A 25,497-nucleotide genomic window follows, 5' to 3' on the forward strand; every position below is an offset into this window, starting at 1 on the left:
AAGAAATGGCCCAACCCACCCCCATACACATGTATATACATACATGTCCACACACGCAAATATACATACCTATACATCTCAATGTACACATATATATACACACACAGACACATACATATATACCCATGCACACAATTCACACTGTCTGCCTTTATTCATTCCCATTGCCACCTCGCCACACATGGAATACCATCCCCCTCCCCCCTCATGTGTGCGAGGTAGCGCTAGGAAAAGACAACAAAGGCCCCATTCGTTCACACACAGTCTCTATCTGTCATGCAATAATGCCCGAAACCACAGCTCCCTTTCCACATCCAGGCCCCACACAACTTTCCATAGTTTACCCCAGACGCTTCACATGCCCTGATTCAATCCACTGACAGCACGTCAACCCCGGTATACCACATCGATCCAATTCATTCTATTCCTTGCCCGCCTTTCACCCTCCTGCATGTTCAGGCCCCAATCACTCAAAATCTTTTTCACTCCATCTTTCCACCTCCAATTTGGTCTCCCACTTCTCCTCGTTCCCTCCACCTCTGACACATATATCCTCTTGGTCAATCTTTCCTCACTCATTCTCTCCATGTGCCCAAACCATTTCAAAACACCCTCTTCTGCTCTCTCAACCACGCTCTTTTTATTTCCACACATCTCTCTTATATATATATATTTATGTTTATTTTTATATGTATATATATATATATATATATATATATATATATATATATATATATATATATATATATATATAAATGGGAACTTCGGTGAAGGGCGCAAGTGGGGAGGTGATAACAAGTAGTGGTGATGTGAGAAGGAGGTGGAGTGAGTATTTTGAAGGTTTGTTGAATGTGTTTGATGATAGAGTGGCAGATATAGGATGTTTTGGTCGAGGTGGTGTGCAAAGTGAGAGGGTTAGGGAAAATGATTTGGTAAACAGAGAAGAGGTAGTGAAAGCTTTGCGGAAGATGAAAGCTGGCAAGGCAGCAGGTTTGAATGGTATTGCAGTGGAATTTATTAAAAAAGGGGGTGACTGTATTGTTGACTGGTTCGTAAGGTTATTTAATGTATGTATGACTCATGGTGAGGTGCCTGAGGATTGGCGGAATGCGTGCATAGTGCCATTGTACAAAGGCAAAGGGGATAAGAGTGAGTGCTCAAATTACAGAGGTATAAGTTTGTTGAGTATTCCTGGTAAATTATATGGGAGGGTATTGATTGAGAGGGTGAAGGCATGTACAGAGCATCAGATTGGGGAAGAGCAGTGTGGTTTCAGAAGTGGTAGAGGATGTGTGGATCAGGTGTTTGCTTTGAAGAATGTATGTGAGAAATACTTAGAAAAGCAAATGGATTTGTATGTAGCATTTATGGATCTGGAGAAGGCATATGATAGAGTTGATAGAGATGCTCTGTGGAAGGTATTAAGAATATATGGTGTGGGAGGAAAGTTGTTAGAAGCAGTGAAAAGTTTTTATCGAGGATGTAAGGCATGTGTACGTGTAGGAAGAGAGGAAAGTGATTGGTTCTCAGTGAATGTAGGTTTGCGGCAGGGGTGTGTGATGTCTCCATGGTTGTTTAATTTGTTTATGGATGGGGTTGTTAGGGAGGTAAATGCAAGAGTTTTGGAAAGAGGGGCAAGTATGAAGTCTGTTGGGGATGAGAGAGCTTGGGAAGTGAGTCAGTTGTTGTTCGCTGATGATACAGCGCTGGTGGCTGATTCATGTGAGAAACTGCAGAAGCTGGTGACTGAGTTTGGAAAAGTGTGTGGAAGAAGAAAGTTAAGAGTAAATGTGAATAAGAGCAAGGTTATTAGGTACAGTAGGGTTGAGGGTCAAGTCAATTGGGAGGTAAGTTTGAATGGAGAAAAACTGGAGGAAGTGAAGTGTTTTAGATATCTGGGAGTGGATCTGGCAGCGGATGGAACCATGGAAGCGGAAGTGGATCATAGGGTGGGGGAGGGGGCGAAAATCCTGGGGGCCTTGAAGAATGTGTGGAAGTCGAGAACATTATCTCGGAAAGCAAAAATGGGTATGTTTGAAGGAATAGTGGTTCCAACAATGTTGTATGGTTGTGAGGCGTGGGCTATGGATAGAGTTGTGTGCAGGAGGATGGATGTGCTGGAAATGAGATGTTTGAGGACAATGTGTGGTGTGAGGTGGTTTGATCGAGTGAGTAACGTAAGGGTAAGAGAGATGTGTGTAAATAAAAAGAGCATGGTTGAGAGAGCAGAAGAGGGTGTTTTGAAGTGGTTTGGGCACATGGAGAGGATGAGTGAGGAAAGATTGACCAAGAGGATATATGTGTCGGAGGTGGAGGGAACAAGAGAAGAGGGAGACCAAATTGGAGGTGGAAAGATGGAGTGAAAAAGATTTTGTGTGATCGGGGCCTGAGCATGCAGGAGGGTGAAAGGAGGGCAAGGAATAGAGTGAATTGGAGCGATGTGGTATACCAGGGTTGACGTGCTGTCAGTGGATTGAAGCAGGGCATGTGAAGCGTCTGGGGTAAACCATGGAAAGCTGTGTAGGTATGTATATTTGCGTGTGTGGACATATGTATATACATGTGTATGGGGGGGGGTTGGGCCATTTCTTTCGTCTGTTTCCTTGCGCTACCTCGCAAACGCGGGAGACAGCGACAAAGTATAATAAATAAATATAAATATATATATATATATATATATATATATATATATTATCTCTGGGGATAGGGGATTAAGAATACTTCCCACGTATTCCCTGCGTGTCGTAAAAGGCGACTAAAAGGGGAGGGAGCGGGGGGCTGGAAATCCTCCCCTCTCGTTTTTTTTTAATTTTCCAAAAGAAGGAACAGTGGGGGCCAGGTGAGGATATTCCAAAAAAGGCCCAGTCCTCTGTTCTTAACGCTACCTCGCTAACGCGGGAAATGGCGAATAGTTTAAAAGAAAGAATATATATATATATATATATATATATATATATTTTTTTTTTTTTTTCATACTATTCGCCATTTCCCGCGATAGCGAGGTAGCGTTAAGAACAGAGGACTGGGCCTTTGAGGGAATACCCTCACCTGGCCCCCTTCTCTGTTCCTTCTTTTGGAAAAAAAAAAAAAAAAAAAAAAAAAAAAAAAAAAAAAACAAGAGGGGAGGATTTCCAGCCCCCCGCTCCCTTCCCTTTTAGTCGCCTTCTACGACACGCAGGGAATACGTGGGAAGTATTCTTTCTCCCCTATCCCCAGGGATATATATATATATATATATATATATATATATATATATATATTCATTTATTTATTTACTTTATTTTGCTTTGTTGCTGTCTCCCACGTTAGCGAGGTAGCGCAAGGAAACAGATGAAAGAATGGCCCAACCCACCCACATACACATGTATATACATACACGTCCACACACGCAAATATACATACCTATACATCTCAATGTACACACACACATATATATATATATATACACACACACAGACATATACATATATACACATGTACATAATTCATACAGTCTGCCTTTATTTATTCCCATCGCCACCTCGCCACACACAGAATAACAACCCCCTGCCCCCTCATGTGTGCGAGGTAACGCTAGGAAAAGATAACTAAGGCCCCATTCGTTCACACTTAGTCTCTAGCTGTCATGTAATAATGCACCGAAACCACAGCTCCCTTTCCACATCCAGGCCCCACAGAACTATCCATGGTTTACCCCAGACGCTTCACATGCCCTGATTCAATCCATTGACAGCACGTCGACCCCAGTATACCACATCGGTCCAGTTCACTCTATTCCTTGCACGCCTTGCTCTCTCAACTACACTCTTTTTATTTCCACACATCTCTCTTACCCTTACATTACTTACTCGATCAAACCACCTCACACCACATATTGTCCTCAAACATCTCATTTCCAGCACATCCACTCTCCTGTGCACAACTCTATCCATAGCCCACGCCTCGCAACCATACAACGTTGTTGGAACCACTATTCCTTCAAACATACCCATTTTTGCTTTACGAGATAATGTTCTCGACTTCCAAACATTCCTCAAGGCTCCCAAAATATTCGCCCCCTCCCCCACCCTATGATTCACTTCCGCTTCCATGGTTCCATCCGCTACCAGATTCACTCCCAGATATCTAAAACACTTTACTTCCTCCAGTTTTTCTCTATTCAAACTTACCTCCCAATTGACTTGACCCTCAACCCTACTGTACCTAATAACCTTGCTCTTATTCACATTTACTCTTAACTTTCTTCTTTCACACACTTTACCAAACTCAGTCACCAGCTTCTGCAGTTTCTCACATGAATCAGCCACCAGCGCTGTATCATCAGCAAACAACAACTGACTCACTTCCCAAGCTCTCTCATCCACAACAGACTGCATACTTGCCCCTCTTTCCAAAACTCTTGCATTTACCTCCCTAACAACCCCATCCATAAATGTATATATATTTATTTATTTATTTTGCTTTATCGCTGTTTCCCGCGTTAGCGAGGTACCGCCAGGAAACAGACGAAAGAATGGCTCAACCCACCCACATACACATGTATATACATACACATCCACACATGCAAATAAACATACCTATACATCTCAATGTACACATATATATACACACACAGACATATACGTATATACACATGTACATAATTCATACTGTCTGCCTTTATTTATTCCCATCACCACCCTGTCACACATGGAATACCAACCCCCTCCCCCCTCATGTGTGCAAGGTAGCGCTAGGAAAAGACAACAAAGGCCCCATTCGTTCACACTCAGTCTCTAGTTGTCATTTAATAATGCACCAAAACCACAGCTCCCTTTCCACATCCAGGCCCCACAGAACTTTCCGTGGTTTACCCCAGATGCCTCACATGCCCTGGTTCAATCCATTGACAGCACGTCGACCCCGGTATACCACATCGTTCCAATTCACTCTATTCCTTGCACGCCTTTCACCCTCCTGCATGCTTAGGCCCCGATCACTCAAAATCTTTTTCACTCCATCTTTCCACCTCCAATTTGATCTCCCACTTCTCCTCGTTCCCTCCACCTGTGACACATATATCCTCTTTGTCAGTCTTTCCTCACTCATTCTCTCCATGTGACCAAACATTTCAAAACACCCTCTTCTGCTCTCTCAACCACGCTCTTTTTATTTCCACACATCTCTCTTACACTGTTATTACTTACTCGATCAAACCACCTCACACCACATATTGTCCTCAAACATCTCATTTCCAGCACATCCACCCTCCTGCGCACACAACTCTATCCATACAACAACCATACAACATTGTTGGAACCACTATTCCTTCAGACATACCCATTTTAGCTTTCCGAGATAATGTTCTCGACTTCCAAACATTCTTCAAGGCTCCCAGGATTTTCGCCCCCTCCCCCACCCGATGATTCACTTCTGCTTCCATGGTTCCATCCGCTGCCAGATCCACTCCCAGATATCTAAAACACTTTACTCCCTTCAGTTTTTCTCCATTCAAACTTACCTCCCAGTTGACTTGACCCTCAACCCTACTGTACCTAATAACCTTGCTCTTATTCACATTTACTCTTAACTTTCTTCTTTCACACACTTTACCAAACTCAGTCACCACCTTCTGCAGTTCCTCACATGAATCAGCCACCAGAACTGTATCATCAACAAACAACAACTGACTCACTTCCCAAGCTCTCTCATCCACAACAGACTGCATACTTGCCCCTCTTTCCAAAACTCTTGCATTCGCCTCCCTAACAACCCCATCCATATATATATATATATATATATATATATATATATATATATTTTTTTTTTGCCGCTGTCTCCCGCGTTTGCGAGGTAGCGCAAGGAAACAGACGAAAGAAATGGCCCAACCCACCCCCATACACATGTATATACATACGTCCACACACGCAAATATACATACCTACACAGCTTTCCATGGCCCACCCCAGACGCTTCACATGCCCTGATTCAATCCACTGACAGCACGTCAACCCCGGTATACCACATCGCTCCAATTCACTCTATTCCTTGCCCTCCTTTCACCCTCCTGCATGTTCCGGCCCCGATCACACAAGATCTTTTTCACTCCATCTTTCCACCTCGAATTTGGTCTCCCACTTCTCCTCGTTCCCTCCACCTCCGACACATTTATCCTCTTGGTCAATCTTTCCTCACTCATTCTCTCCATGTGCCCAAACCATTTCAAAACACCCTCTTCTGCTCTCTCAACCACGCTCTTTTTATTTCCACACATCTCTCTTACCCTTACGTTACTTACTCGATCAAACCACCTCACACCACACATTGTCCTCAAACATCTCATTTCCAGCACATCCATCCACCTGCGCACAACTCTAGCCATAGCCCACGCCTTGCAACCATACAACATTGTTGGAACCACTATTCCTTCAAACATACCCATTTTTGCTTTCCGAGATAATGTTCTCGACTTCCACACGTTCTTCAAGGCTCCCAGGATTCTCGTCCCCTCCCCCACCCTATGATCCACTTCTGCTTCCATGGTTCCATCCGCTGCCAGATCCACTCCCAGATATCTAAAACACTTTACTTCCTCCAGTTTTTATCCATTCAAACTTACCTCCCAATTGACTTGACCCTCAACCCTACTGTACCTAATAACCTTGCTCTTATTCACATTTACTCTTAACTTTCTTCTTTCACACACTTTACCAAAATCAGTCACCAGCTTCTGCAGTTTCCCACATGAATCAGCCACCAGCGCTGTATCATCAGCGAACAACAACTGACTCACTTCCCAAGCTCTCTCGTCCCCAACAGACTTCATACTTGCCCCTCTTTCCAAAACTCTTGCATTTACCTCCCTAACAACCTCATGCATAAACAAATTAAACAACCATGGAGACATCACACACCCCTGCCGCAAACCTACATTCACTGAGAACCAATCACTTTCCTCTCTTCCTACACGTACACATGCCTTACATCCTCAATAAAAACTTTTCACTGCTTCTAACAACTTGCCTCCCACACCATATATTCTTAATACCTTCCACAGAGCATCTCTATCAACTCTATCATATGCCTTCTCCAGATCCATAAATGCTACATACAAATCCATTTGCTTTTCTAAGTATTTCTCACATACATTCTTCAAAGCAAACACCTGATCCAGACATCTTCTACCACTTCTGAAACCACACTGCTCTTCCCCAATCTGATGCTCTGTACATGCCTTCACCCTCTCAATCAATACCCTCCCATATAATTTACCAGGAATACTCAACAAACTTATACCTCTGTAATTTGAGCACTCACTCTTATCCCCTTTGCCTTTGTACAATGGCACTATGCACGCATTCCGCCAATCCTCAGGCACCTCACCATGAGTCATACATACATTTAATAACCTTACCAACCAGTCAATAATACAGTCACCCCCTTTTTTAATAAATTCCACTGCAATACCATCCAAACCTGCTGCCTTGCCGGCTTTCATCTTCCGCAAAGCTTTTACTACCTCTTCTCTGTTTACCAAATCATTTTCCCTAACCCTCTCACTTTGCACACCACCTCGACCAAAACACCGTATGTCTGCCACTCTATCATCAAACACATTCAACAAACCTTCAAAATACTCACTCCATCTCCTTCTCACATCACCACTACTTGTTATCACCTCCCCATTTGCGCCCTTCACTGAAGTTCCCATTTGCTCCCTTGTCTTACGCACTTTATTTACCTCCTTCCAGAACATCTTTTTATTCTCCCTAAAATTTAATGATACTCTCTCACCCCAACTCTCATTTGCCCTCTTTTTCACCTCTTGCACCTTTCTCTTGACCTCCTGTCTCTTTCTTTTATACATCTCCCACTCAATTGCACTTTTTCCCTGCAAAAATCGTCCAAATGCCTCTCTCTTCTCTTTCACTAATAATCTTACTTCTTCATCCCACCACTCACTACCCTTTCTAATCAACCCACCTCCCACTCTTCTCATGCCACAAGCATCTTTTGCGCAATCCATCACTGATTCCCTAAATACATCCCTTTCCTCCCCCACTCCCCTTACTTCCATTGTTCTCACCTTTTTCCATTCTGTACTCAGTCTCTCCTGGTACTTCCTCACACAAGTTTCCTTTCCAAGCTCACTTACTCTCACCACCCTCTTCACCCCAACATTCACTCTTCTTTTCTGAAAACCCATACAAATCTTCACCTTATCCTCCACAAGATAATGATCAGACATCCCTCCAGTTGCACCCCTCAGCACATTAACATCCAAAAGTCTCTCTTTCGCGCACCTGTCAATTAACACGTAATCCAGTAACGCTCTCTGGCCATCTCTTCTACTTACATACGTATACTTATGTATATCTCGCTTTGTAAACCAGGTATTCCCAATTGCCAGTCCTTTTTCAGCACATAAATCTACAAGCTCTTCACCATTTCCATTTACAACTCTGAACACCCCATGTATACCAATTATTCCCTCAACTGCCACATTACTCACCTTTGCATTCAGATCACCCATCACTATAACCCGGTCTCATGCATCAAAACCACTAACACACTCATTCACCTGCTCCCAAAACATACATATATATATATATATATATATATATATATATATATATATATATATATATATATATATATATATATATTTTTTTTTTTTTGCTTTGTCGCTGTCTCCCGCAATTGCGAGGTAGTGCAAGGAAACAGACGAAAGAAATGGCCCAACCCACCCCCATACACATGTATATACATACGTCCACACACGCAAATATACATACCTACACAGCTTTCCATGGTTTACCCCAGACACTTCACATGCCTTGATTCAATCCACTGACAGCACATCAACCCCGGTATACCACATCGCTCCAATTCACTCTATTCCTTGCCCTCCTTTCACCCTCCTGCATGCTCAGGCCCCGATCACACAAAATATTTTTCACTCCATCTTTCCACCTCCAATTTGGTCTCCCTCTTCTCCTCGTTCCCTCCACCTCCGACACATATATCCTCTTGGTCAATCTTTCCTCAGTCATTCTCTCCATGTGCCCAAACCATTTCAAAACACCCTCTTCTGCTCTCTCAACCACGCTCTTTTTATTTCCACACATCTCTCTTACCCTTACGTTACTTACTCGATCAAACCACCTCACACCACACATTGTCCTCAAACATCTCATTTCCAGCACATCCATCCTCCTGCGCACAACTCTATCCATAGCCCACACCTCGCAACCATACAACATTGTTGGAACCACTATTCCTTCAAACATACCCATTTTTGCTTTCCGAGATAATGTTCTCGACTTCCACACATTCTTCAAGGCTCCCAGAATTTTCGCCCCCTCCCCCACCCTATGATCCACTTCCGCTTCCATGGTTCCATCTGCTGCCAGATCCACTCCCAGATATCTAAAACATTTCACTTCCTCCAGTTTTTCTCCATTCAAACTCACCTCCCAATTGACTTGACCCTCAACCCTACTGTACCTAATAACCTTGCTCTTATTCACATTTACTCTTAACTTTCTTCTTTCACACACTTTACCAAACTCAGTCACCAGCTTCTGCCGTTTCTCACATGAATCAGCCACCAGCGCTGTATCATCAGTGAACAACAACTGACTCACTTCCCAAGCTCTCTCATCCCCAACAGACTTCATACTTGCCCCTCTTTCCAAAACTCTTGCATTCACCTCCCTAACAACCCCATCCATAAACAAATTAAACAACCATGGAGACATCACACACCCCTGCCGCAAACCTATATTCACTGAGAACCAATCACTTTCCTCTCTTCCTACACGTACACATGCCTTACATCCTCGATAAAAACTTTTCACTGCTTCTAACAACTTGCCTCCCACACCATATATTCTTAATACCTTCCACAGAGCATCTCTATCAACTCTATCATATGCCTTCTCCAAATCCATAAATGCTACATACAAATCCATTTGCTTTTCTAAGTATTTCTCACATACATTCTTCAAAGCAAACACCTGATCCACACATCCTCTATTTATTTTGTTTATTTTGTTTTGTCGCTGTCTCCCGTGTTTGCGAGGTAGCGCAAGGAAACAGACGAAAGAAATGGCCCAACCCACCCCCATACACAATGTATATACATACAGGTCTACACACGCAAATATACATACCTATACATCTCAATGTACACATATATATACACACACAGACACATACATATATACCCATGCACACAATTCACACGGTCTACCTTTATTCATTCCCATCGCCACCTCGCCATGCATGGAATACCATCCCCCTCTCCCCTCATGTGTGCGAGGTAGCACTAGGAAAAGACAACAAAGGCCCCATTCGTTCACACTCAGTCTCTAGCTGTCATGCAATAATGCCCGAAACCACAGCTCCCTTTCCACATCCAGGCCCCACACAACTTTCCATGGTTTACCCCAGACGCTTCACATGCCCTGATTCAATCCACTGACAGCACGTCAACCCCGGTATACCACATCGATCCAATTCACTCTATTCCTTACCCGCCTTTCACCCTCCTGCATGTTCAGGCCCCGATCACACAAAATCTTTTTCACTCCATCTTTCCACCTCCAATTTGGTCTCCCACTTCTCCTCGTTCCCTCCACCTCCGACACATATATCCTCTTGGTCAATCTTTCCTCAGTCATTCTCTCCATGTGCCCAAACCATTTCAAAACACCCTCTTCTGCTCTCTCAACCACGCTCTTTTTATTTCCACACATCTCTCTTACCCTTACATTACTTACTCGATCAAACCACATCACACCACACATTGTCCTCAAACATCTCATTTCCAGCACATCCACCCTCCTGCGCACAACTCTATCCATAGCCCACGCTTCGCAGCCATACAATATTGTTGGAACCACTGTTCCTTCAAACATACCCATTTCTGCTTTCTGAGATAATTTTCTCGACTTCCACACATTCTTCAAGGCTCCCAAGATTTTCGCCCCCTCCCCCACCCTATGATCCACTTCCGCTTCCATGGTTCCATCCGATGCCAGATCCACTCCCAGATATCTAAAACACTTTACTTCCTCCAGTTTTTATCCATTCAAACTTACTTCCCAATTGACTTGACCCTCAACCCTACTGTACCTAATAACCTTGCTCTTATTCACATTTACTCTTAACTTTCTTCTTTCACACACTTTACCAAACTCAGTCACCAGCTTCTGCAGTTTCTCACATGAATCAGCCACCAGCGCTGTATCATCAGCGAACAACAACTGACTCACTTCCCAAGCTCTCTCATCCCCAACAGACTTCATACTTGCCCCTCTTTCCAAAACTCTTGCATTCCCCTCCCTAACAACCCCATGCATAAACAAATTAAACAACCATGGAGACATCACACACCCCTGCTGCAAACCTACATTCACTGAGAACCAATCACTTTCCTCTCTTCTTACACGTACACATGCCTTACATCCTCTATAAAAACTTTTCACTGCTTCTAACAACTTGCCTCCCACACCATATATTCTTAATACCTTCCACAGAGCATCTCTATCAACTCTATCATATGCCTTCTCCAGATCCATAAATGCTACATACAAATCCATTTGCTTTTCTAAGTATTTCTCACATACATTCTTCAAAGCAAACACCTGATCCACACATCCTCTACCACTTCTGAAACCACACTGCTCTTCCCCAATCTGATGCTCTGTACATGCCTTCACCCTCTCAATCAATACCCTCCCATATAATTTCCCAGGAATACTCAACAAAATTATACCTCTGTAATTTGAGCACTCACTCTTATCCCCTTTGCCTTTGTACAATGGCACTATGCACGCATTCCGCCAGTCCTCAGGCACCTCACCATGAGTCATACATACATTAAATAACCTTACCAACCAGTCAATAATACAGTCACCCCCTTTTTTAATAAATTCCACTGCAATGCCATCCAAACCTGCTGCCTTGCCGGCTTTCACCTTCCGCAAAGCTTTTACTACCTGTTCTCTGTTTACCAAATCATTTTCCCTAACCCTCTCACTTTGCACACCACCTTGACCAAAGCACCCTATATCTGCCACTCTATCATAAAACACATTCAACAAACCTTCAAAATACTCACTCCATCTCCTTCTCATATCACCACTACTTGTTATCACCTCCCCATTTGCGCCCTTCACTGAAGTTCCCATTTGCTCTCTTGTCTTACGCACTTTATGTACCTCCTTCCAGAGCATCTTTTTATTCTCTCTAAAATTTAATGATACTCTCTCACCCCAACTCTCATTTGCCCTCTTTTTCACCTCTTGCACCTTTCTCTTGACCTCCTGTCTCTTTCTTTTATACATCTCCCACTCAATTGCACTTTTTCCCTGCAAAAATCGTCCAAATGCCTCTCTCATCTCTTTCAATAATAATCTTAATTCTTCATCCCACCACTCACTACCCTTTCTAATCAACCCACCTCCCACTCTTCTCATGCCACAAGCATCTTTTGTGCAATCCCTCACTGATTCCCTAAATACATCCCATTCCTCCCCCACTCCCCTTACTTCCATTGTTCTCACCTTTTTCCATTCTGTACTCAGTCTCTCCTGGTACTTCCTCACACAAGTCTCCTTCCCAAGCTCACTTACTCTCACCACCCTCTTCACCCCAACATTCACTCTTCTTTTCTGAAAACCCATACAAATCTTCACCTTATCCTCCACAAGATAATGATCAGACATCCCTCCAGTTGCACCTCTCAGCACATTAACATCCAAAAGTCTCTCTTTCGCGCACCTGTCAATTAACACGTAATCCAATAACGCTCTCTGGCCATCTCTCCTACTTACATATGTTTTTTTTTTTTTTTTTTATACTTTGTCGCTGTCTCCCGCGTTTGCGAGGTAGCGCAAGGAAACAGACGAAAGAAATGGCCCAACCCCCCCCCATACACATGTATATACATACGTCCACACACGCACATATACATACCTACACAGCTTTCCATGGTTTACCCCAGACGCTTCACATGTCTTGATTCAATCCACTGACAGCACGTCAACCCCGGTATACCACATTGCTCCAATTCATTCTATTCCTTGCCCTCCTTTCACCCTCCTGCAAGTTCAGGCCCCGATCACACAAAATCTTTTTCACTCCATCTTTCCACCTCCAATTTGGTCTCCCTCTTCTCCTCGTTCCCTCCACCTCCGACACATATATCTTCTTGGTCAACCTTTCCTCACTCATTCTCTCCATGTGCCCAAACCATTTCAAAACACCCTCTTCTGCTCTCTCAACCACGCTCTTTTTATTTCCACACATCTCTCTCACCCTTACGTTACTTACTTGATCAAACCACCTCACACCACACATTGTCCTCAGACATCTCATTTCCAGCACATCCATCCTGCTGCGCACAACTCTATCCATAGCCCACGCCTCGCAACCATACAACATTGTTGGAACCACTATTCCTTCAAACATACCCATTTTTGCTTTCCGAGATAATGTTCTCGACTTCCACACATTCTTCAAGGCTCCCAGAATTTTCGCCCCCTCCCCCACCCTATGGTCCAATTCTGCTTCCATGGTTCCATCCGCTGCCAGATCCACTCCCAGATATCTAAAACACTTCACTTCCTCCAGTTTTTCTCCATTCAAACTCACCTCCCAATTTACTTGACCCTCAACCCTACTGTACCTAATGACCTTGCTCTTATTCACATTTACTCTTAACTTTCTTCTTCCACACACTTTATCAAACTCCGTCACCAGCTTCTGCAGTTTCTCACATGACTCAGCCACCAGCGCTGTATCATCAGCGAAGAACAACTGACTCACTTCCCAAGCTCTCTCATCCCCAACAGACTTCATACTTGCCCCTCTTTCCAAAACTCTTGCCTTTACCTCCCTAACAACCCCATCCATAAACAAATTAAACAACCATGGAGACATCACACACCCCTGCCGCAAACCTACATTCACTGAGAACCAATCACTTTCCTCTCTTCCTACATGTACACATGCCTTACATCCTCGATAAAAACTTTTCACTGCTTCTAACAACTTGCCTCCCACACCATATATTCTTAATACCTTCCACAGAGCATCTCTATCAACTCTATCATATGCCTTCTCCAGATCCATAAATGGTACATACAAATCCATTTGCTTTTCTAAGTATTTCTCACATACATTCTTCAAAGCAAACACCTGATCCACACATCCTCTACCACTTCTGAAACCACACTGCTCTTCCCCAATCTGATGCTCTGTACATGCCTTCACCCTCTCAATCAATACCCTCCCATACAATTTACCAGGAATACTCAACAAACTTATACCTCTGTAATTTGAGCACTCACTCTTATCCCCTTTTCCTTTGTACAATGGCACTATGCATGCATTCCTCCAATCCTCAGGCACCTCACCATGAGTCATACATACATTAAATAACCTTACCAACCAGTCAACAATACAATCACCCCCTTTTTTAATAAATTCCACTGCAATACCATCCAAGCCTGCTGCCTTGCCGGCTTTCATCTTCCGCAAAGCTTTCACTACCTCTTCTCTGTTTACCAAATCGTTTTCCCTAACCCTCTCACTTTGCACACCACCTCGACCAAAACACCCTATATCTGCGACTCTATCATCAGACACATTCAACAAACCTTCAAAATACTCACTCCATCTCCTTCCCACATCACCACTACTTGTTATCACCTCCCCATTTGCGCCCTTCACTAAAGTTCCCATTTGCTCCCTTGTCTTACGCACTTTATTTACCTCCTTCCAGAACATCTTTTTATTCTCCCTAAAATTTAATGACACTCTCTCACCCCAACTCTCATTTGCCCTTTTTTTCACCGCTTGCACCTTTCTCTTGACCTCCTGTCTCTTTCTTTTATACATCTCCCACTCAATTGCATTTTTTCCCTGCAAAAATCGTCCAAATGCCTCTCTCTTCTCTTTCACTAATACTCTTACTTCTTCATCCCACCACTCACTACCCTTTCTAATCAACCCACCCCCCACTCTTCTCATGCCACAAGCATCTTTTGTATACATATAAGTATACATATGTATACTTATGTATATCTTGCTTTTTAAACCAGGTATTCCCAATCACTAGTCCTTTTTCAGCACATAAATCTACAAGCTTTTCACCATTTCCATTTACAACACTGAACACCCCATGTATACCAATTATTCCCTCAACTGCCACATTACTAACCTTTACATTCAAATCACCCATCACTATAACCATGTCTCGTGCATCAAAACCAGTAACACACTCATTCAGCTGCTCCCAAAACTCTTGCCTCTCATGATCTATCTTCTCATGCCCAGGTGCATATGCACCAATAATCACCCATCTCTCTCCATCAACTTTCAGTTTTACCCATATTAATCGAGAATTTACTTTCTTATAAGAACATTCTATCACATACTCCCACAGCTCCTGTTTCAGGAGTACTGCTACTCCTTCCCTTGCTCTTGTCCTCTCACTAACCCCTGACTTTACTCCCAAGACATTCCCAAACCACTCTTCCCCTTTACCCTTGAGCTTCGTTTCACTCAGAGCCAAAACATCCAGGTTCCTTTCCTCAAACATACTACCTATCTCTCCTTTTTTCACATCTTGGTTACATCCACACACATTTAGACACCCCAATCTGAGCCTTCGAGGAGGATGAGCACTCCCCGTGTGACTCCTTCTTCTGTTTCCCATATTAGAAAGTTAAAAAATACAAGGAGGGGAGGATATATATTTATATATATTTATTTATTTTGCTTTGTCGCTGTCTCCCACGTTTGCGAGGTAGCGCAAGGGGAGTGGGGGAGGAATGGGATGTATTTCGGGAATCAGTGATGGATTGTGCAAAAGATGCTTGTGGCATGAGAAGGGTGGGAGGTGGGTTGATTAGAAAGGGTAGTGAGTGGTGGGATGAAGAAGTAAGATTATTAGTGAAAGAGAAGAGAGAGGCATTTGGACGATTTTTGCAGGGAAAAAGTGCAATTGAGTGGGAGATGTATAAAAGAGAGACAGGAGGTCAAGAGAAAGGTGCAAGAGGTGAAAAAGAGGGCAAGTGAGAGTTAGGGTGAGAGAGTATCATTAAATTTTAGGGAGAATAAAAAGATGTTCTGGAAGGAGGTAAATAAAGTGCGTAAGACAAGGGAGCAAATGGGAACTTCAGTGAAGGGCGCAAATGGGAGGTGATAACAAGTAGTGGTGATGTGAGAAGGAGATGGAGTGAGTATTTAGAAGGTTTGTTGAATGTGTTTGATAAGAGTGGCAGATATAGGGTGTTTTGGTCAAGGTGGTGTGCAAGGTGAGAGGGATAGGTAAAATGATTTGGTAAACAGAGAAGAGGTAGTAAAAGCTTTGCGGAAGATGAAAGCCGGCAAGGCAGCAGGTTTGGATGGTATTGCAGTGGAATTTATTAAAAAAGGGGGTGACTGTATTATTGACTGGTTGGTAAGGTTATTTAATGTATGTATGACTCATGGTGACTGAGTTTGGTAAAGTGTGTGAAAGAAGAAAGTTAAGAGTAAATGTGAATAAGAGCAAGGTTATTAGGTACAGTAGGGTTGAGGGTCAAGTCAATTGGGAGGTAAGTTTGAATGGAGAAAAACTGGAGGAAGTGAAGTGTTTTAGATATCTGGGAGTGGATCTGGCAGCGGATGGAAACATGGAAGCAGAAGTGGATCATAGGGTGGGGGAGGGGGCAAAAATTCTGGGAGCCTTGAAGAATGTGTGGAAGTCGAGAACATTATCTCGGAAAGCAAAAATGGGTATGTTTGAAGGAATAGTGGTTCCAACAAAGTCGTATGGTTGCGAGGCGTGGGCTATGGATAGAGTTGTGCGCAGGAGGATGGATGTGCTGGAAATGAGATGTTTGAGGACAATGTGTGGTGTGAGGTGGTTTGATCGAGTAACGTAAGGGTAAGAGAGATGTGTGGAAATAAAAAGAGCGTGGTTGAGAGAGCAGAAGAGGGTGTTTTGAAATGGTTTGGGCACATGGAGAGAATGACTGAGGAAAGATTGACCAAGAGGATATATGTGTCGGAGGTGGAGGGAACGAGGAGAAGAGGGAGACCAAATTGGAGGTGGAAAGATGGAGTGAAAAAGATTTTGTGTGATCGGGGCCTGAACATGCAGGAGGGTGAAAGGAGGGCAAGGAATAGAGTGAATTGGAGCGATGTGGTATACCGGGGTTGACGAGCTGTCAGTGGATTGAATCAGGGCATGTGAAGCGTCTGGGGTAAACCATGGAAAGCTGTGTAGGTATGTATATTTGCGTGTGTGGACGTATGTATATACATGTGCATGGGGGTGGGTTGGGCCATTTCTTTCGTCTGTTTCCTTGCGCTACCTCGCAAATGCGGGAGACAGCGACAAAGCAAAAAAAAAAAAAGAAATGACTCATGGTGAGGTGCCTGAGGATTGGCGGAATTCGTGCATAGTGCCATTGTACAAAGGCAAAGGGGATAAGAGTGAGTGCTCAAATTACAGAGGTATAAGTTTGTTGAGTATTCCTGGGAAATTATATGGGAGGGTATTGATTGAGAGGGTAAAGGCATGTACAGAGCATCAGATTGGGGAAGAGCAGTGTGGTTTCAGAAGTGGTAGAGGATGTGTGGATCAGGTGTTTGCTTTGAAGAATGTATGTGAGAAATACTTAGAAAAGCAAATGGATTTGTATGTAGCATTTATGGATCTGGAGAAGGCATATGATAGAGTTGATAGAGATGCTCTGTGGAAGGTATTAAGAATATATGGTGTGGGAGGCAAGTTGTTAGAAGCAGTGAAAAGTTTTTATCGAGGATGTAAGGCATGTGTACATGTAGGAAGAGAGGAAAGTGATTGGTTCTCAGTGAATGTAGGTTTGCGGCAGGGGTGTGTGATGTCTCCATGGTTGTTTAATTTGTTTATGGATGAGGTTGTTAGGGAGGTAAATGTAAGAGTTTTGGAAAGAGGGGCAAGTATGAAGTCTGCTGGGGACGAGAGAGCTTGGGAAGTGAGTCAGTTGTTGTTCGCTGATGATACAGCCCTGGTGGCTGATTCATGTGGGAAACTGCAGAAGCTGGTGACTGAGTTTGGTAAAGTGTGTGAAAGAAGAAAGTTAAGAGTAAATGTGAATAAGAGCAAGGTTATTAGGTACAGTAGGGTTGAGGGTCAAGTCAATTGGGAGGCAAGTTTGAATAGAGAAAAACTGAGGAAGTGAAGTGTTTTAGATATCCGGGAGTGGATCTGGCAGCGGGTGGAACCATGGAAGTGGAAGTGAATCATAGGGCGGGGGAGGGGGCGAAAATTCTGGGAGCCTTGAAGAATGTTTGGAAGTCGAGAACATTATCTCGGAAAGCAAAAATGGGTATGTTTGAAGGAATAGTGGTTCCAACAATGTTGTATGGTTTCGAGGCATGGGCTATGGATGTAGTTGTGCGCAGGATGGTGGATGTGCTATAAATGAGATGTTTGAGGACAATATGTAGTGTGAGGTGGTTTGATCATGTAAGTGATGAAAGGGTAAGAGAGATGTGTGGAAATAAAAAGAGCGTGGTTGAGAGAGCAAGATGGTGTTTTGAAATGGTTTGGTCACGTGGAGAGAATGAGTGAGGAAAGATTGACCAAGAGGATATATGTGTCAGAGGTGGAGGGAACGAGTAGAAGTGGGAGACCAAATTGGAGGTGGAAAGATGGAGTGAAAAAGATTTTGAGTGATTGGGTCCTGAACATGCAGGAGGGTGAAAGGCCTGCAAGGAATAGAGTGAATTGGAATGATGTGGTATACCGGGGTCAACGTGCTGTCAATGGATTGAACCAGGGCATGTGGAGCGTCTGGGGTAAACCATGGAAAGTTCTGTGGGGCCTGGATGTGGAAAGGGAGCTGTGGTTTCGGTGCATTATACATTGCATCTAGAGACTGAGTGTGAACGAATGGGGCCTTTGTTGTCTATTCCTAGCACTACCTTGCACACATGAGGGGGAGGTGGTTGTTATTCCATGTGTGGCAGGGTGGCGATGGGTATAAATAAAGGCAGACAGTATGAATTATGTACATGTGTATATATGTATATGTCTGTTTGTGTATATATATGTGTACATTGAGATGTATAGGTATGTATATTTGCGTGTGTGAACGTGTATGTATATACATGTGTATGTGGTTGGGTTGGGCCATTCTTTCTTCTGTTTCCTTGTGCTACCTCGCTAATGCGGGAGACAGCGACAAAGCAAAATAATAATAGTAATAATAATATTTTTGATAATAATTAAGTAATAATAATATTTTTGCAGGGAAAAAATGCAAATGAGTGGGAGATGTATAAAAGAAAGAGACAGGAGGTCAAGAAAAAGGTGCAAGAGGTGAAAAAGAGGGCAAGTGAGAGTTGGGGTGAGAGAGTATCAATAAATTTTAGGGAGAATAAAAAGATGTTCTGGAAGGAGGTAAATAAAGTGCGTAAGACAAGGGAGCAAATGGGAACTTCAGTGAAGGGGGCTAATGGGGAGGTGATAACAAGTAGTGGTGATGTGAGAAGATAGAGTGAGTATTTTGAAGGTTTGTTGAATGTGTTTGATAATAGAGTGGCAGATATACGGTGTTTTGTTCGAGGTGGTGTGCAAAGTGAGAGGGTTAGGGAAAATGATTTGGTAAACAGAGAAGAGGTAGTAAAAGCTTTGCGGAAGATGAAAGCTGGCAAGGCAGCAGGTTTGGATGGTATTACAGTGGAATTTATAAGAAAAGGGGGTGACTGTATTGTAGACTGGTTGGTAAGGTTATTTAATGTATGTATGATTCATGGTGAGGTGCCTGAGGATTGGCAGAATGCGTGCATAGTGCCAGTGTACAAAGGCAAAGGGGATAAGAGTGAGTGCTTAAATTACAGAGGTATAAGTTTGTTGAGTATTCCTGGTAAATTATATGGGAGGGTATTGATTGAGAGGGTTAAGGCATGTACAGAGCATTAGATTGGGGAAGAGCAGCGTGGTTTCAGAAGTGGTAGAGGATGTGTGGAACAGGTGTTTGCTTTGAAGAATGTATGTGAGAAATACTTAGAAAAGTAAATGGATTTGTATGTGGCATTTATGTATCTGGAGGAGGCATATGATAGAGTTGATAGAGATGCTCTGTGGAAGGTACTAAGAATATATGGTGTGGGAGGCAAGTTGTTAGAAGCAGTGAAAAGTTTTTATCAAGGATGTAAGGCATGTGTATGTGTAGGAAGAGAGGAAAGTGATTGGTTCTCAGTGAATGTAGGTTTGTGGCAGGGGTGTGTGTTGTGTCCATGGTTGTTTAATTTGTTTATGGATGAGGTTGTTAGGGGGGTGAATGCAAGAGTTTTGGAAATAGGGGCAAGTATTCAGTCTGTTGTGGATGAGAGAGCTTGGGAAGTGAGTCAGTTGTTCGCTGATGATACAGCGCTGGTGGCTGATTCATGTGAGAAACTGCAGAAGCTGGTGACTGAGTTTGGGAAAGTGTGTGAAAGAAGAAAGTTAAGAGTAAATGTGAATAAGAGCAAGGTTATTAGGTACAGTGGGGTTGAAGGTCAAGTCAATTGGGAGGTAAGTTTGGATAGAGAAAAACTGGAGGAAGTAAAGTGTTTTAGATATCTGGGAGTGGATTTGGCAGCGGCTGGAACCATGGAAGCGGAAGTAAATCATAGGGTGGGGGAGGGGGCAAAAATCCTGGGAGCCTTGAAGAATGTGTGGAAGTCGAGAACATCTCTGAAAGCAAAAATGGCTGTGTTTGAAGGAATAGTGGTTCCAACAATGTTGTATGGTTGCGAGGCATGGGCTATGGATAGAGTTGTGCACAGGAGGGTGGATGTGCTGGAGATGAGATGTTTGAGGACAATATGTGGTGTGAGGTGGTTTGATCGAGTAAGCAATGTAAGGGTAAGAGAGATGTGTGGAAATAAAAAGAGCGTGGTTGAGTGAGCAAGATGGTGTTTTGAAATGGTTTGGGCACGTGGAGAGAATGAGTGAGGAAAGATTGACCAAGAGGATATATGTGTCAGAGGTGGAGGGAACGAGTAGAAGTGGGAGACCAAATTGGAGGTGGAAAGATGGAGTGAAAAAGATTTTGAGTGATTGGGTCCTGAACATGCAGGAGGGTGAAAGGCCTGCAAGGAATAGAGTGAATTGGAATGATGTGGTATACCGGGGTCAACGTGCTGTCAATGGATTGAACCAGGGCATGTGGAGCGTCTGGGGTAAACCATGGAAAGTTCTGTGGGGCCTGGATGTGGAAAGGGAGCTGTGGTTTCGGTGCATTATACATTGCATCTAGAGACTGAGTGTGAACGAATGGGGCCTTTGTTGTCTATTCCTAGCACTACCTTGCACACATGAGGGGGAGGTGGTTGTTATTCCATGTGTGGCAGGGTGGCGATGGGTATAAATAAAGGCAGACAGTATGAATTATGTACATGTGTATATATGTATATGTCTGTTTGTGTATATATATGTGTACATTGAGATGTATAGGTATGTATATTTGCGTGTGTGAACGTGTATGTATATACATGTGTATGTGGTTGGGTTGGGCCATTCTTTCTTCTGTTTCCTTGTGCTACCTCGCTAATGCGGGAGACAGCGACAAAGCAAAATAATAATAGTAATAATAATATTTTTGATAATAATTAAGTAATAATAATATTTTTGCAGGGAAAAAATGCAAATGAGTGGGAGATGTATAAAAGAAAGAGACAGGAGGTCAAGAAAAAGGTGCAAGAGGTGAAAAAGAGGGCAAGTGAGAGTTGGGGTGAGAGAGTATCATTAAATTTTAGGGAGAATAAAAAGATGTTCTGGAAGGAGGTAAATAAAGTGCGTAAGACAAGGGAGCAAATGGGAACTTCAGTGAAGGGGGCTAATGGGGAGGTGATAACAAGTAGTGGTGATGTGAGAAGATAGAGTGAGTATTTTGAAGGTTTGTTGAATGTGTTTGATAATAGAGTGGCAGATATACGGTGTTTTGTTCGAGGTGGTGTGCAAAGTGAGAGGGTTAGGGAAAATGATTTGGTAAACAGAGAAGAGGTAGTAAAAGCTTTGCGGAAGATGAAAGCTGGCAAGGCAGCAGGTTTGGATGGTATTGCAGTGGAATTTATAAGAAAAGGGGGTGACTGTATTGTAGACTGGTTGGTAAGGTTATTTAATGTATGTATGATTCATGGTGAGGTGCCTGAGGATTGGCAGAATGCGTGCATAGTGCCAGTGTACAAAGGCAAAGGGGATAAGAGTGAGTGCTTAAATTACAGAGGTATAAGTTTGTTGAGTATTCCTGGTAAATTATATGGGAGGGTATTGATTGAGAGGGTTAAGGCATGTACAGAGCATTAGATTGGGGAAGAGCAGCGTGGTTTCAGAAGTGGTAGAGGATGTGTGGAACAGGTGTTTGCTTTGAAGAATGTATGTGAGAAATACTTAGAAAAGTAAATGGATTTGTATGTGGCATTTATGTATCTGGAGGAGGCATATGATAGAGTTGATAGAGATGCTCTGTGGAAGGTACTAAGAATATATGGTGTGGGAGGCAAGTTGTTAGAAGCAGTGAAAAGTTTTTATCAAGGATGTAAGGCATGTGTATGTGTAGGAAGAGAGGAAAGTGATTGGTTCTCAGTGAATGTAGGTTTGTGGCAGGGGTGTGTGTTGTGTCCATGGTTGTTTAATTTGTTTATGGATGAGGTTGTTAGGGGGGTGAATGCAAGAGTTTTGGAAATAGGGGCAAGTATTCAGTCTGTTGTGGATGAGAGAGCTTGGGAAGTGAGTCAGTTGTTCGCTGATGATACAGCGCTGGTGGCTGATTCATGTGAGAAACTGCAGAAGCTGGTGACTGAGTTTGGGAAAGTGTGTGAAAGAAGAAAGTTAAGAGTAAATGTGAATAAGAGCAAGGTTATTAGGTACAGTGGGGTTGAAGGTCAAGTCAATTGGGAGGTAAGTTTGGATAGAGAAAAACTGGAGGAAGTAAAGTGTTTTAGATATCTGGGAGTGGATTTGGCAGCGGCTGGAACCATGGAAGCGGAAGTAAATCATAGGGTGGGGGAGGGGGCAAAAATCCTGGGAGCCTTGAAGAATGTGTGGAAGTCGAGAACATCTCTGAAAGCAAAAATGGCTGTGTTTGAAGGAATAGTGGTTCCAACAATGTTGTATGGTTGCGAGGCATGGGCTATGGATAGAGTTGTGCACAGGAGGGTGGATGTGCTGGAGATGAGATGTTTGAGGACAATATGTGGTGTGAGGTGGTTTGATCGAGTAAGCAATGTAAGGGTAAGAGAGATGTGTGGAAATAAAAAGAGTGTGATTGAGAGAGCAGAAGAGGGTGTTTTGAAATGGTTTGGGCACATGGAGAGAATGAGTGAGGAAAGATTGACGAAGAGGATATATGTGTCGGAGGTGGAGGGAACAAGGAGAAGTGGGAGACCAAATTGGAGGTGGAAAGGTGGAGTGAAAAAGATTTTGAGTGATTGGGGCCTGAACATGCAGGAGGGTGAAAGGAGGGCAAGGAATAGAGTGAATTGGATCGATGTGGTATACCGGGGTCGACGTGCTGTCAGTGGATTGAATCAGGGCATGTGAAGCGTCTGGGGTAAACCATGGAAAGTTCTGTGGGGCCTGGATGTCGAAAGGGAGCTGTGGTTTTGGGCATTATTGCATGACAGCTGGAGACTGAGTGTGAACGAATGGGGCCTTTGTTGTCTTTTCCTAGCACTACCTTGCACACATGAGGGGGGAGGGGGATGTTATTCCATGTGTGGCGAGGTGGCGATGGGAATGAATAAAGGCAGACAGTGTGAATTGTGTGCATGTGCATACATGTATGCGTCTGTGTGTGTATATATATATATATGTACCTTGAGATGTATGGGTATGTATATTTGCGTGTGTTGACGTGTATGTATATACATGTGTATGGGGGTGGGTTGGGCCATTCTTTCGTCTGTTTCCTTGCGCTACCTCGCAGACGCGGGAGACAGCGACAAAGCAAATAAATAATATACATATATACATACTGATACACAGCCATAAACATATATACACATGTACATATTTATAGTCCTTTGCTTTCATCCAGTTCCAGTGCCACCCAGCCCACAGGAAAGAGCATCACTACCCCCTGCATCAGCAAAGCAGTGCTAGGAAAACAGAAAGCCACATTCGTTCACACTCAGTCTCTATCTATCATGTGTAATGCACCAAAACCACAGCTACCTATCCACATGCAGACCCCACAGACCTTTTTCATGGTTTACCTCAGATGCTTTAAATGTCCTGGTTCAGTCCATTGACAGCACTTCAACCCTGGTATACCACATTGCTCCAGTTCTCTCTATTCCTTCCACGCCTCTCACCTTCCTGCATGTTCACGCACTGATCGCTCAGGATCTTTTTCACTCCATCCTTCCACCTCCAATTTGGTCTCCTCCACCTCTGACTCAGATATCCTCTTTGTCAACCTTTCCTCACTCATTCTTTCCAGATTTCCAAACCATTTCAATACACTTTTCTGCTCTCTCAACCACACTCTTTTTATCACCACATGTCTCTCTTACCTTTCGTTACTCACTCAATCAAACCACCTCACACCACATATTGTCCTCAAACATCTCATTTCCTACACATCCACCCTTATCCGGACAACCCTGTGTCTAGCCCATGCCTTGCATCCATATAATATTGTTGGAGCTACTATTCCTTCAAACATACCCATTTTTGCTTTCCAAGATAAAGTTCTCCCTTTCCACACGTTCTTCATTGCTCCCAGAAACTTTTCCCCTTCCCACACCCTATGACTCGCTTCCACTTCCATAGTTCCATTCACTGCCAAGTCCACTCACAGATATTTTAAACATATCACTTCCTCCATTTTTTCTCCATTCAAACTCACATCCCAACTAACTTGTCCCTTAACCCTACTGAACCTAATGACCCTGCTCTTATTCACATTTACTCTCAAATTTCTCCTTTCACACACTTTTCCAAACTCAGTTACCAACCTCTGCAGTTTTGCGCTTGAATGAGCCACCAGTGCTCTATCATCAGCAAACAAAAAATTGACTCACTTCCCAGGTCCTCTCATGCCCAACAAACTGCATAACTACCCCCCCTCTCCAAAACTTGCATTTACATCCCCAACCACCCCCACCCATAACCAAATGAAACAGCCATGGGAACATCACACATCCCTGCCGCAGACTGACCTTCACTGGGAACAAATCACCTTCCAATCTTCCTACTGGTACACATGCCTTACACCTTTGATGATAACTTCTCACTGCTTCTAACAGCTTACCTCCCACACCATATATTCTTAAGACCCTCCACAAAGCATCTCTATCAATTCTCTCATAGGCCTTCTCCAGATCCATAAATGCTACATACAAGTCCACCTGTTTTTTTAAGTATTTCTCACCAAATTGGAGGTGGAAGGATGGCGTGAAAAAGATTTTGGGTGATCGGGGCCTGAACATACAGGAGGGTGAAAGGCGTGTAAGGAGTAGAGTGAATTGGAACGATGT

The 25,497-nt window shown here is 43.3% G+C and overlaps 1 protein-coding gene across 2 annotated transcripts in view; it reads left to right on the forward strand.

The window, feature by feature from the left end:
- Positions 1-25,497, forward strand: part of Bem46 (abhydrolase domain containing 13-like protein Bem46) — a 103,768-nt gene that overhangs the window by 38,300 nt on the left and 39,971 nt on the right. The gene's annotated exons all lie outside the window — the stretch shown is intronic.

Source organism: Panulirus ornatus, chromosome 73 (assembly GCF_036320965.1).
Source record: "Panulirus ornatus isolate Po-2019 chromosome 73, ASM3632096v1, whole genome shotgun sequence".
NCBI classification, from domain to species: domain Eukaryota; kingdom Metazoa; phylum Arthropoda; class Malacostraca; order Decapoda; family Palinuridae; genus Panulirus; species Panulirus ornatus.